Source organism: Aethalodelphis obliquidens, unplaced genomic scaffold (genome assembly GCF_003676395.1).
Source record: "Aethalodelphis obliquidens isolate GAN/ISIS:26980383/991018 unplaced genomic scaffold, ASM367639v1 scaffold36, whole genome shotgun sequence".
Taxonomy (NCBI): domain Eukaryota; kingdom Metazoa; phylum Chordata; class Mammalia; order Artiodactyla; family Delphinidae; genus Aethalodelphis; species Aethalodelphis obliquidens.
The window spans coordinates 7575243-7588803 of record NW_020837980.1 but is presented as its reverse complement, the minus strand read 5'-3'; the positions used below and the strand labels follow the sequence as shown (position 1 = coordinate 7588803).

The 13561-nt window shown below is 40.7% G+C and overlaps 1 long non-coding RNA gene across 3 annotated transcripts in view; it reads right to left on the bottom strand.

Moving 5' to 3' along the window:
- The window catches only part of LOC113632352 (uncharacterized), a 309091-nt gene that overhangs the window by 28897 nt on the left and 266633 nt on the right, over nt 1-13561 (bottom strand). Inside the window, exon 8 of one of the 3 annotated variants that reach the window (XR_003437771.1) lies at nt 11510-12254. The exons of the other annotated variants lie outside the window; for them this stretch is intronic. This is a non-coding gene — a long non-coding RNA (uncharacterized LOC113632352). Of the gene's footprint in view, nt 1-11509; nt 12255-13561 lie in introns of those variants that run through there. 3 annotated transcript variants of the gene reach the window in all.

Here is a 13561-nt window from a genome sequence, read left to right as displayed (position 1 = left end):
CATGCCGCGGAGCGGCTAGGTCCATGGGCCATGGCTGCTGAGCCTGCGTGTCCGGAGCCTGTGCTCCACAACGGGAGAGGCCACAGCAGTGAGAGGCCCGCATACCACAAAAAAAAAAAAAAAAAAATCTTCCAACAAACCAAAGTCCAGGACCAGATGGCTTCACAGGTGAATTCTATCAAACATTTAGAGAAGAGCTAACACCTATCCTTCTTAAACTCTTCCAAAAAATGGCAGAGGAAGGAACACTCCCAAACTCATTCTATGAGGCCACCATCACCCTGATACCAAAACCAGATAAAGACAGTATAAAAAAAGAAAATTACAGAGCAATATCACTGAAGAATATAGATGCAAAAATCCTCAACAAGATCCTAGCAAACAGAATCCAACAACACATTAAAAGGATCATACACCACGATCAAGTGGGATTTATCCCAGGGATGCAGGATTCTTCAATATACGTTAATCAATCAATGTGATAAACCATATTAACAAATTGAAGAATAAAAACCATATGATCATCTCAATAGATGCAGAAAAAGCTTTTGACAAAATTCAATACCCTTTTATGATAAAAACTCTCCAGAAAGTGGACATAGAGGGAACTTACCTCAACATAATAAAGGTCACATATGACAAACCCACAGCAAACATTATTCTCAATGGTGAAAAATTGAAACCATTTCCTCTAAGATCAGGAACAAGTCAAGGATGTGCACTCTCACCACTATTATTCAACATAGTTTTGGAAGTCCTAGCCACGGCAATCAGAGAAGAAAAAGAAAGAAAAGTAGTACAAATCGGAAAGGAAGAAGTAAAACTGTCACTGTTTGCAGATGACATGATACTATACATGGAGAATCCTAAAGATGCCACCAGAAAACTACTAGAGCTAATCAATGAATTTGGTAAAGTTTCTGGATACAAAATTAATGCCCAGAAATCTCTTGCATTCCTATTCACTAACGATGAAAAATCTGAAAGAGAAATTAAGGAATCACTCCCATTTACCATTGCGACAAGAAGAGTAAAATACCTAGGAATATACCTACCTAGGGAGACAAACTACCTGTATGCAGAAAACTATAAGACACTGATGAAAGAAATTAAAGATGATACCAACAGATGGAGAGATATACCATGTTGTGGGATTGGAAGAATGAATATTGTGAAAATGACTATACTACCCAAAGCAATCTACAGATTCAGTGCAATCCCTATCAAATTACCAATGGTGTTTTTTAAGGAACTAAAACAAAAAATCTTAAAATTTGTATGGAGACACAAAAGACCCCGAATAGTCAAAGCAGTCTTGAGGGAAAAAACGGGGCTGGAGGAATCAGACACCCTGACTTCAGACTATACCACATAGCTACAGTAATCAAGACAATATGGTACTGGCTCAAAAACAGAAACATAGATCAATGGAATGAGACAGAAAGCCCACAGATAAACCCATGCACCTATGGTTAACTAATCTATGACAAAGGAGGCAAGGATATACAATGGAGGAAAGACAGTCTCTTCAATAAGTGGTGCTGGGAAAACTGGACAGCTACATGTAAAAGAATGAAATTAGAACACTGCCTAACACCATACACAAAAATAAACTCAAAACGGATTCAAGACCTTAATGTAAGACCAGACATTATAAAACTCTTAGAGGAAAACATAGGAAGAACACTCTTTGACATAAATCACAGCAAATCTTTTTTGATCCACCTCCTAGAGTAATGGAAATAAAAACCAAAATAAACAAATGGGATCTAATGAAACTTCAAAGTTTTTGCACAGCAAAGGAAACCATAAACAAGGGGAAAAGACAACACTCAGAATTGGAGAAAATATTTGCAAACGAATCAATGGACAAACGATTAATCTCCAAAATATATAAACAGCTCATGCAGCTGAATATTAGAAAAACAAACAACCCAATCCATAAATGGGCAGAAGACCTAAATAGACATTTCTCCAAAGAAGACATACAGATGGCCAAGAAGCACATGAAAAGCTGCTCTACATCACTAATTATTAGAGAAATGCAAATCAAGAATACAATGAGGTATCACCTCACACCAGTTAGAATGGGCATCATCAGAAAATCTATAAAGAACAAATGCTGGAGAAGATGTGGAGAAAAGGGAACCCTCTTGCACTGTTAGTGGGAATGTATATTGATACAACCACTATGGAGAACAGTATGGAGGTTCCTTAAAGAACTAAAAATAGAATTACCATATGATCCAGCAATCACACCACTGGGCATATACCCAGAGAAAACCATAATTCAAAAAGACACATGCACCCCAATGTTCATTGCAGCACTATTTACAATAGCCAGGTCATGGAAGCAACCTAAATGCCCATCAACAGATGAATGGATAAAGAAGATGTGGTATATATATACAATGGAATATTACTCAGCCACAAAAAGGAACGAAATTGGGTCATTTGTAGAGATGTGGATGGATCTAGAGACTGTCATACAAAGTGAAGTAAGTCAGAAAGAGAAAAACAAATATCATATATTAACGCATATATGTGGAACCTAGAAAAATGGTACAGATGAACCGGTTTGCAGGGCAGAAACGGAGACACAGATGTAGAGAACAAATGTATGGACACCAAGGGGGGAAAGCCGCGGGGGGGTGGGGGTGGGAGTGGGATGAATTGGGAGATTGGGATTGACATGCATACACTGATGTGTATAAAACTGATAACTAATCAGGACCTGCTGTATAAAAAAAAAATTAAATGAAATTAAAAAAAAATATCTTGAAGGGAGTCCACTGGCTTGGATTAGGCTAGGGATCCAAGTAAACACCTTGCAGGCTGCCCCACATATGGGTGTGAGGCCCTGTGTGCAGGTCCACACATTGCCTCTCACTCCTCCTAGATGTTCCCATGCGCCTCCTGGTCTTGCCTTGCCCTTGAGAACTGGTCCACCTTTGCTCTTGGTAGTTCTACCCAGAAGCTGAAGCTTTGCCTTGCATTCCAATTCAGGGCCCACATCCCTGCTACTCTTACATAGGCCAACTGGCTTCAGGCTGTCAATCTCTCTGAACTTGCATCATGGACTTCTGGGGCTGAGCACTTGCTGGAGGCTGCAGCCACCTTGAAACTTAGTGTTTCCTGCCTCCCAGGTGGATCCTGTCAGCCCTGGAATTGGCACAGTCCTCCTTGGGCCAGGCCTACTTTACTAAGGGAGCCAATATCAGATTAATTACACTGCCCTCTGATCTGAATTGCTACGAATAAATATTCGATGGGTCCCTGATAAATCCCAAACTATATGATTAGCATCTAACGTGTGACAATGCTTTACATAAAAACTGTATCATCAGTTATCCGTGTAATGAACTCCCTTGATGAAATTAACAAACTTTAAAAATGTGTTCAGATTACATGGATGTGGTACCTGAGTATTAGTAACAACCTTAACAAATAATCATTTTTCAGTAAATGTAGGGTTACCTACTATCCAGGTTTATCCAGGACTCTTCCAATTTTAGACTGAAAGTCCTGCAAACTGAGATGGTTGGTCACCCTGGGAAAATGAATCAGCCTCTCTTATTGGTATTGATCTGAAAAATGAGAAAGGACCCAATTATAACTGTATATAAAATTACAACCTGACTATTCTATTTTTAATTACAGCCTCTTCCTGCTCACTTAGCATACTAGCTCTACTTCCAGCTAAATGGATTCCTTTCCACCTAGACCTCTCTCCCTTTTAAAGGACATTTTCCTTTCCCTACATGACACTTTCTGTTCCTAAGACCATAATTAACACTGCCTTCTAGATTTTAACAGATCATCCTGACCCAGACAGTGAACCTAGTTCCACAGGGAGGTCTTTTATCTAAGGCTAGCAGTTGTCCCGGTTTTCTCATCGTTTTGACTGCTGCATTGCAGAGCCCCATTTCTTCATCCTACAGAGAGTGTTTTAATAGCTTGTGGAATTCATGTCTGGCTGTATAAAGTTTGAGAAGTACTAGTATAAGTGGAAAAGCACAGACTTTGCTGCCAAAGAGCTCTAGGTTCAAATCTTAGCTCCAATGATTTTTAGTTGGGTGACTTATTCACTTAACCTATCTGTAAATCCTTTCTTTAATTAAGTTTCCACATTGTTATAAAAAAGGAGTCAGAGGAGGAAGGAGATTTAAAGGCAATTTCTGTTTCCAATTTTGTATACCAGGTACCTACCTGTTGGGGCTCTTGTAAGGATTTATAAGCCTGTGTATGAAAGGCACCTGCCATACTACCTCAAAAGTCCATGGTGTGGGGCTTCCCTGGTGGCGCAGTGGTTGAGAGTCCACCTGCCTATGCAGGGGACACGGGTTCGTGCCCCGGTCCGGGAAGATCCCACATGCCGCGGAGTGGCTGGGCCCGTGAGCCATGGCCACTGAGTCTGCGCATCCGGAGCCTGTGCTCCACAACGGAAGAGGCCACAACAGTGAAAGGCCCGTGTACCACAAAAAAAAAAAAAAAAAAGAAAAAAAGAAAAAAAAGATACACATACCCCAATGTTCATTGCGACACTATTTACAATAATCAAGACAGGGAAGCAACCTAAATGTCCATTGACAGAGGAATGGCTAAAGAAGATGTGGTACATATATACAATGGAATATTATTCAGCCACTAAAAAAAAACAAAAAGAAAGTAATGCCATCTGCAGCAACATGGATGGACCTAGAGATTATCGTACTAAGTGAAGTAAGTCAGACAGAGAAAGACAAATATCATATGATATCACTTATATGTGGAATCTAATTTTAAAAAAAGATATAAATGAAATTCTTTACAAAACAGAAACAGACTCACAGATTTCAAAAACAAATTTATGTTTACCAAAGGGGAAACGTGGGGTGGGGAGGGGCGGGATAAATTAGGAGCTTGGGATTAAAATACACACACCACTATATATAAAATAGATAACTAACAAGGACCTACTATACAGCCCAGGGAACTCTACTCAGTATTTTATAGTAACCTATTTGCGAAGAAAATCTGAAAAAGAATGAATACATGTGTATGTATAACTGAGTCACTTTGCTGTATGCCTAAAACTAACACAACATTGTAAATCAACTATATTCCAATAAAATGTTTTTAAAAAGATAATGGGAGAAAAAAATAAATGGATAGAAAGAGAAGAGAACCAACGTATGCTCTGTTCCCCCACTTGGAGATCCACAAGGCATATTAGCATAGTAAAGTCTCCTCTTGGGGGATAGGAGAGGCAGAAAGGTCATAAAGAAGGTGGAAAGAAGAGGTCAGAAGGCATTAAAGATACAATTCACACCCTTCAGTCCACAAATAGTAAGAGGTAAGATGGTTGGAGACCTAATTGCTAAATTCCAGAGCCATGTGTTCTATTTGGGAAAAAACTTCCAAATCTATACTCAGTCTCATTTCACAGACTAGATGTGTTTCAGAAAAACTGAGCTTCATACAAGTTTATTAAGCACATTTTCCCACAGGCTTCCATTATAAGAGCAGAGATACATTTCCTGGCAGAAGGACTAGACCAACATACAGTATATCATTATGTTATGATGAAAAGAACCCCAAATTTTTTCTGCTGTGCTGTGCAAGGAATGACATTTCCCTTCATGAGGTTTCAGTTTTCTCTTGAAAACAGGGATAATAATAATAATAATAATACCCTTTCCCAGGGTGATTATGGGGGTCAAATTAAACAAGTTATGTGAAAAGCCCTGTAGACGGTTACCATCCTGAGGACAGGAACCATGTCTGTCTTGCTCGTCATAGTATTTCCAGCATGGTCTCAGGGGGTGGCAGGTACATGGCTGGCAACCAGTATATTGATGTTGAATGAGTAAATTACTAGTTTATAAACTCAAAAGCCCTGAGCAAATTCTTGTTTGATGTTTGTTCATTGTTTTATATATCTTAGGAGTATTTCATTACAGTGTTCTAAGACTTTGATTTCACTGCATTTACTGTCAAGTCCATTTTATGCAAGAAACAGCATTTTCAGACCAAAATAGTAGGAATGATGTCATCTCTGAATATAAGCAGTCCTTCCCAAGGAAGAGCCATTAGCATCCTTAACCTGTCCCCAAATAATAATATTATTAGCATTTATTGAGCACTTACTGTTCTATATGCTTGTATGTAATAACAACAAATCTTCGTAAGTACCTTTGCTACAGCTAGTTTTATTACAGCCATTAAACAGATGAGAAAACTGAGGTGCAGAAAGGATATGTAACATCCAGAAGATCATAGAGCCAGAATTCAAGCCAGTCTGACTGGCTCCACGGTCCTCACCCTTAACCGTGGTGCCCTGTTGCCTCTCACAGTTCCTGGCATTGTCTTTATTTTTCACTAGAGAAAAGTTCATCATGAACCAGCACTGGTCTGAAGCCTGGAGAGCTGATTTATTTTACTTGAGGGTTCTTTTTACCCTTCCCTCTGAAGTCCCAGATCCCAGGAATTTCATCCACAACTTGGGATAAAAATGATGACTAGTTTTGATCAGAAGAAAATAATGTGGAAAAAGAAAAAATAAACACTGGCGGGCTTCTGTTTGTAAAAAGAGAAGAAAATCAGAAATACATACCAAGTGGGAGTTAAATCTATTCTATTAAAGGGGGAAATGTATGAGGAGCAACTCCTGAAGTTAAAAAGAGTTAAGTCAGTGGACTCAGGTACCAGTTACTGAGTTGTGGTGGACAACCCAGCAAATGTTACCTTTTTTAATCCACTAGAGTGAACTGAGCCAAGATCATGGGTGGAGCCGCATCACATGGAACCAAGGGTATAAATGAGACTGAACCCCGCATACATGGGGCCCTGCCTCCAAGTTCATGAACCAGTTAGGGCGGAGGTGGGTGTCTTTAGTGAAGAGCAGTGAGCGGTTCAGAAGCAGACATTTCTGCTCTGCCGGCTGGGTCCCTGCCAGGCTCTGCTCGTAGCAGCAGACTGCAAGGCTGAAGGAGAAGAAGGGAACTTGTCTCTCTGTCTGCTGTCTGGGCATCCTGGCTGCTTCCTACTCCTTTGAGGGTCTGCCCAGCGATGTCTTTTTATTTTCATCCATAGCAGTTGCAGTGACAATTGGTTGCGGTTTTCAGATTCCACTCCACCCCCAGCTTCCCAGGACCACTTTACCACCCCCTTTCAGAATTACCCCACCAGCCAGTCAGTGCCCCCTCCTCAGAGGACTGCCTCTACTGGGCAGGGCCCCTCCTCCGAGCTTTTAAGTTCTGATAGCTCCAACTCCCATCTTTGTTCCTACGGCTGCCGCCTGCAGTTACCTCTGGCTTCCTTCCCCTTTGCATTTTCAGTCCTCCAATACCCATCTGGTCAATTTCTTCATGAAAATGCCTGGTGTGGTTTCTGATTTCCTAGCTGGACCTTGGTAGAACAGTGCCCACGTCCATCTGTTTCTTTGATACGTACTCTTCTTACCCCTCACCTGTCACTTGGTATTCGCAGATTTGCATTACTGTTGAGGGCTTCTTTGTTTTTGTTAATGTATGTGTTATGACTTATCACTTCGATAAAAAACTGCTGGAAGCACAGAAAACATTTACAGGGTTTGGATTCAGAAAGATGTAGATTTAAGATCTGGTTTTTCCATTTCACAAAATAAGTGACGTTGAGCAAATTATTCCACATTCTGTAGGCCACTTTCTCATCTATAAAATGGTGACAACAGTGCCTGCCTCTCATTGATGTTGCGAGGATATGAGTAGTGTGTGTGTGTATATATATACACACACATATATATGGTGACTTAATAAAGGCACTCAGCAAAGGGCTTTTTATTTTTTGGGTGTCTGTGCATGATTACCTAGGACACTGGCTTGTATATGGTAGGCACTAGTATATACCTGGTGGTGATGATGATGATTTAAGGTTTGTGTGTGTGTGTGTGTGTGTGTGTGTGTGGCTGTAGCATGGCATCTCACAGTGCCTTGTACACAGCAGCTCTCAATGAATATATGTGGGTGATGACAAATGATGTAAGATTGGACTATTTGATTAATAGCCCATTACACGTTACAATCTATTTGTTATGCGTTATTTACTAAAAAATAGACTGCTGCTCTGTCTGCAAAGAATTCCAGAGTGTGCTATTTGACCGAAGGTCTGTCTTACCCCTGTGGGTACATTATACATTGACCACGTATTAGTTCAGTGTGTTTGACACAAAAGGTCTGTTACCTGTTCAAGTGCTCCTTCTATTAGGAAAGAAATGAAACTCTTTCTGGATGATCTTCCTTGAGGCAAGAAAAAGTCTGTGACTTTCATGACGGACTCTTACTTTCAATGAAAATGGCAAATGGGCACCACCAACAGTTCACAGGAACCCAGAACAGCCCCGAGGACAGCACACCACGTGATTTGCTAGTAGCACAGCAGAATGAGAATTCCTGCAGCACCTCTGATTGTGCTTGAAGAGCCCAAGAACAGAGCTGCATGTTCAATCATGGGGAAGGAATAATAGAGACCCGGGCGCCCGGCGAGGCAGCACCATGGAACTCGGGCAGGCTCTGCTGAACTCCAGGTAGTGTAAAAATGTCATATCGTCCCTGTAGCCCTCTTGCCTTAGATAAAGTCCATCACACATGAAAAATAAAAGCAGTTTGAATCCTTGGAGGTTTTGAGGCGAGCTTTCTTGCCTGTTTTCAGTTAGTCTTTAGAATATATTTATATTGAACAACACCAAGAATAAATATCCAACATATTTATTTATATATATGTTTATTTATCCAACACTCATATCTATATACACTAAACTCATTAAGAGAGATTGGACAACCAGGGCTTCCTGGCTGTTACTGAAGGGAAGATATGCTGTCAAAATGGGCTAGATCAGGCAAGCAACATTCATTTGTGATATCTGAAAATAAGTAATGACTCAGGAGGTTAACTCTGCTGGTGTCAAAATTCTGCCCTCCTCGCTGGTCAGGTCAATCCGGGACATGTGCCTTGAGCACAGCGGTTCTTAAGCTTTAGTGCCCATCGGGGGGCTTGGCTAGACACAGGTTGCAGGGCCCCACTCTCAGGTGGAGCCAATAAGATTGATTGGTTGATTGATTTAAAAGAATTTGCTCATGTGGTCATGGAGGCTGAGAAGTCCCAAGATCTGCAGTAAGCAAGCTGGAAACCCAGGAGAGCTGATGGTGTGAGCTCTAGTCCAAAGGCTAGCATAATTCGAAAAGATACATGCACCCCAATGTTCACTGCAACACCATTTACAGTAACCAAGATATGGAAGCAACCTGAATGTCCATCGAGAGAGGAATGGATAAAGAAGATGTGACACACACATATAATGGAATATTACTCAGCCATAAAAAAGAATGAAATAATGCCATTGCAGCAACATGGATGGACCCAGAAATTTGAGTGAAGTAAGTCAGATAGAGAAGGACAAATATCATTTGATATTGCTTATATGTGGAATCTAAAAAAATGGTACAAATGAACTTAATTACAAAACAGAAATAAGAGTCACAGATGCAGAAAACAATCTTATGGTTACCAGGGGAGAAAAGGGGAGAGCGATAAATTGGGAGATTGGGATTGACATATACATACCACTACATATAAAATAGATAACTAATAAGGACCTATTGTATAGCACAGGGAACTCTACTCAATACTCTGTAATGACCTATATGGGAAAAGAATCTAAAAAAGAGTGGATATATGTATATGTATAACTGACTCACTTTGCTGTAGAGCAGAAACTAACACAACATTGTAAATCAACCATACTCCAATAAAAATTTGAAAATTAAAAAAATTAAAAGGTTAAAAAAAAAAACAAAGGCCAGCAGACTTGAGAACCAAGCAGAGCCAATTTTTAAGTTTAAGTCCAAATGCAGGAGAAGACCTATACCCCAGCTCACGTACTCAGGTAGGAGGAGTCCCCTCTTACTCAGCCATTTTGTTCTATCCAAGTCTTCAATTGATGGATTGAGGCCCACCCACATTGGGGAGGGCAATCTGCTTTACTTAGTCCACCAATTCAAATGTTAATCTCATCCAGAGACACCCTCACAGACACATCCAGAATAATGTTTGGCCAAACGTCTAGGTGCCCGATGGCCCAGTCAAGTTAACACATGAAGTTAAACATCACAACAAGGAATGCTGCTGCTGGGTCAGGGTCTACACTCTAAGAACCACTGCTATAGCATAAACTGACTCAGGAGTCGAAACCCAGCTCTGGCTTTATCCTTATCACAGAGCCTGGAACATTTGCAGGTGCTTAATAAAAAGTACATCGAGTGAGTGAGGAGTGAGGAGTGAGTTTGTAATAGAAGGAAGGAAGGGATGGAGGGAGGGAGGGAGCAACGATCTCTCTGTATAAAGAAACTCCAGTGGACATCAAGTGATCAGGATTCTTGTCTGACTGGACCTCACTTCTCAGCTCTCGGGTTTGGCCCAGATCCTCTCAGGTCTCTCAGGCTCCATATTTCTAGGTTCATTTCTAGTTCAAAGTGGCAGTAATGCTTAAGGATTGTTTAAAACAAATAATTCACTCAAACAATAGCAGTGAGCATTTATTGCAAGCTGGTTATGTGCCAGGTACTGTACTGAAAACCTTATAGCATTATCTCATTGAATCCTCACAATAACTCCATTATTTCTATTTTGCAGATGAATAAACTGAAATCATGCATTGAGGAAGTGGCTGAGCTGGGATTCCAATCCCAGTTCCTTTGGCTCCAAAACCCTACACTACACTGTACCACAAACATTTGTGACATCCAATATAGGCAAGTCACCACACTATGGGGAAAACCTCAAGGCTAGTGATAACTAGGATTTTATTAAAAAAAAAATACCTAAAGAAATTTGGAACAGAGGATTGGTCAAAATGTTACTACAGTAGAACATATCATTAAAGACTAAGGCACTATGTATAGGGGTTTTAAAAGAGTGTTGAATTTGGGATTAGACTATCTGGGCTTGAATCCCATTTTCGTCACTTACAGGATGTATTAGCTTGGCCAAGTTACCTACCCTTCATGCCTCATTTTCCCCATCCATAAATACTTACCTCATAAGGGTGTTTACAACCTTACAGGATTAAATGAGTTAATATATGTAAAGCATTGACAGTGCTATTCACAGGGCAGTTAGTATATGAGTGTTCATTAGTATTATTGTTATCACATCCCCGGCACCAAGCTCTATGCCTGACATGTGGAAGACTGTATAAGTATAGAGTGAATTCCGAGAAGTCATGTTCTCTGGAGACTGTAGCAGTTATCCATATAGCGATGATACTTAACTATATAACTGACCTTCTGGAAACTCAGCCTTTAGACGGCTTCTTCCTTTCCTCAAGGCACTAATTTTTTTTTTTTTTTTTTTTTTGTGGTACGCGGGCCTCTCACTGTTATGGCGTCTCCCGTTGCGGAGCACAGGCTCCAGACGCGCAGACTCAGCGGCCATGGCTCACGGGCCCAGCCGCTCCGCGGCATGTGGGATCCTCCCGGACCGGGGCACGAACCTGTGTCCCCTGCATCGGCAGGCGGACTCTCAACCACTGCGCCACCAGGGAAGCCCAAAGCACTAACTTTAATAACAGTTATTACTACCTCTCAAGTGCCTGCCTATTGCTGGCTCACTGATATTATATTAATATGGCTTTAATGTGCTGCATAAATACAGAGTAAGAAAATAGACAAAACCCTGAAATTCATCTTAAATACCCGACAATTTTCAGTTCTCACAGCTGACAATGATTGAGACTTTAAGAGATCTTTAAAAAAAATTTAACCAAGAACTTTTGAATTTGCCTTTCAATTAATACCCTGTGTAAAAATCACAGGCGATGACCTCTTGTTTTGCTTGTCAGACCAACTGAATAAAAATCTCTGAAAATTCAAAACTTGACCCATACTTTCTTTAAAAAATGGAATGTGGCCGAAGAGTTCAGAGCAGAGCATAGTGAGAGCTGTGTTTTGTTCTCTGACATTTAAAAGTACACCTGAGCTCTTTAGCACAGGGGTACTGAATATTCAACAACACTGAAATTTCCAGTACTGCTGCCTGCTTCAGCACTTTAATTCCTAGGATATGCCAGGTTGCACATTAGCATTTAAATAGACAGCCCTGTCCTGCAGAAACTTAAGATTTATGTCCCACTGTAACCAGCTTCAGCTCGTGCAGGGGCTGTGGAGTTTCTTTGCCTCCTCTGACGTTCCAACTTCTCTTTCAACTTGTGCCTTTGTGGATTCAGGATGATCAGTTATCTGCAAGATTTATAACCAACAGCTTTGATGTTGAACAGATGTATGGTGTCAACATTCTGCAATTCAAGAAAATACTCTCTCTTCTTTAGGACGTAATGTGCTTTTCTCTCTGCTGACGGCTCACTTTGATATAATGAAACAAACTTCAGTTCCCTGGGTTTTTCTTAGAGAGGAAAAATTTAAATCAGTCTTCATTCCAAGTTGGAACTTAATTTGGTGTAATATCCCTAACTTCACTAAACCACCAGGCTAGGTCAAAAGGGCTCACTCTTCACACACCTAAAAATCCACAACTGCTTTTATGTCACAGCAGCAAATCCACAAAGTTCTAACTACCAGAGTGTTTTTATTTGGATGTGATTACCCACCTACTGAAACTCAGACTTACTACACAACTTAAATCACATGTTTCTCTAAGGGCCATTCTATCCTTTGACCTCGAGCGTGATAAAGGTAGGTCTTATCCATATTCCCGGACAAACTTTTATACTGCCTTGTCAGTATAACAATGGATACAGGTCATAAAGCTGGGGGGTTGTGTCAGACACGTGTGCAATTGTACCGTTTTGCACTAAACATCTCACTAATGAGCATTTTCATGGTAGCACCTAGGGCTGAGCTGTTCCATATAGTAGCCACTTGTCACACGTGGCTACTTATATTTAAGGTAATTGAATTAAAAATTCAGTTCCTCAGTTGCACTGTCCGCATTTCTGGTGCTCAACAGTCACATAAGCTATTGAATTGGATCGTGTAGCTGCAGAATATTTCCATCGTTGGAGAAACTTCTGCTGGACAGCACTTGATCTAGAGTCTTAGGATTTAAAGAACCTCAGAAAGGGCAACCAGCCATCCTGGTTTCCCCAGAATTTAGAGATCCCTGGGTTTGGGGACTTTCAGTGTTAAAATTGGGTTAGTCCCCGGAAAATTGAGACAGCTCCTCACCCTAAGAAGTCATCTAGTCCAACCATATATCTAATGTACATATTTCTTCTGCAGCATTCTTGACTTTGGACATTTCTAAGCCTGCCAGCTAAGTGATGTTAATAACTGATGTGGCTGAAGCAGGCAGGATTTGGAGAAGAGTAGATCAAGGTAAAATAAATGAGAACTCAGTTTCCGATTTTCTCCAAGAGGTAGGAATTTCAGAGGAGCAAGGTAGATTGTTTAAGTAACCACAGCGAAATGGTCCCACCCACTGAAAAGAAGCCCATTTCATAAGTAGCCTATAAGATCAGCAACAAGTCTAGCGTCAAAGGCACTTGTCAGAAACGGCTGGGATATTTACTGGTAAACCAGAGTCCCGT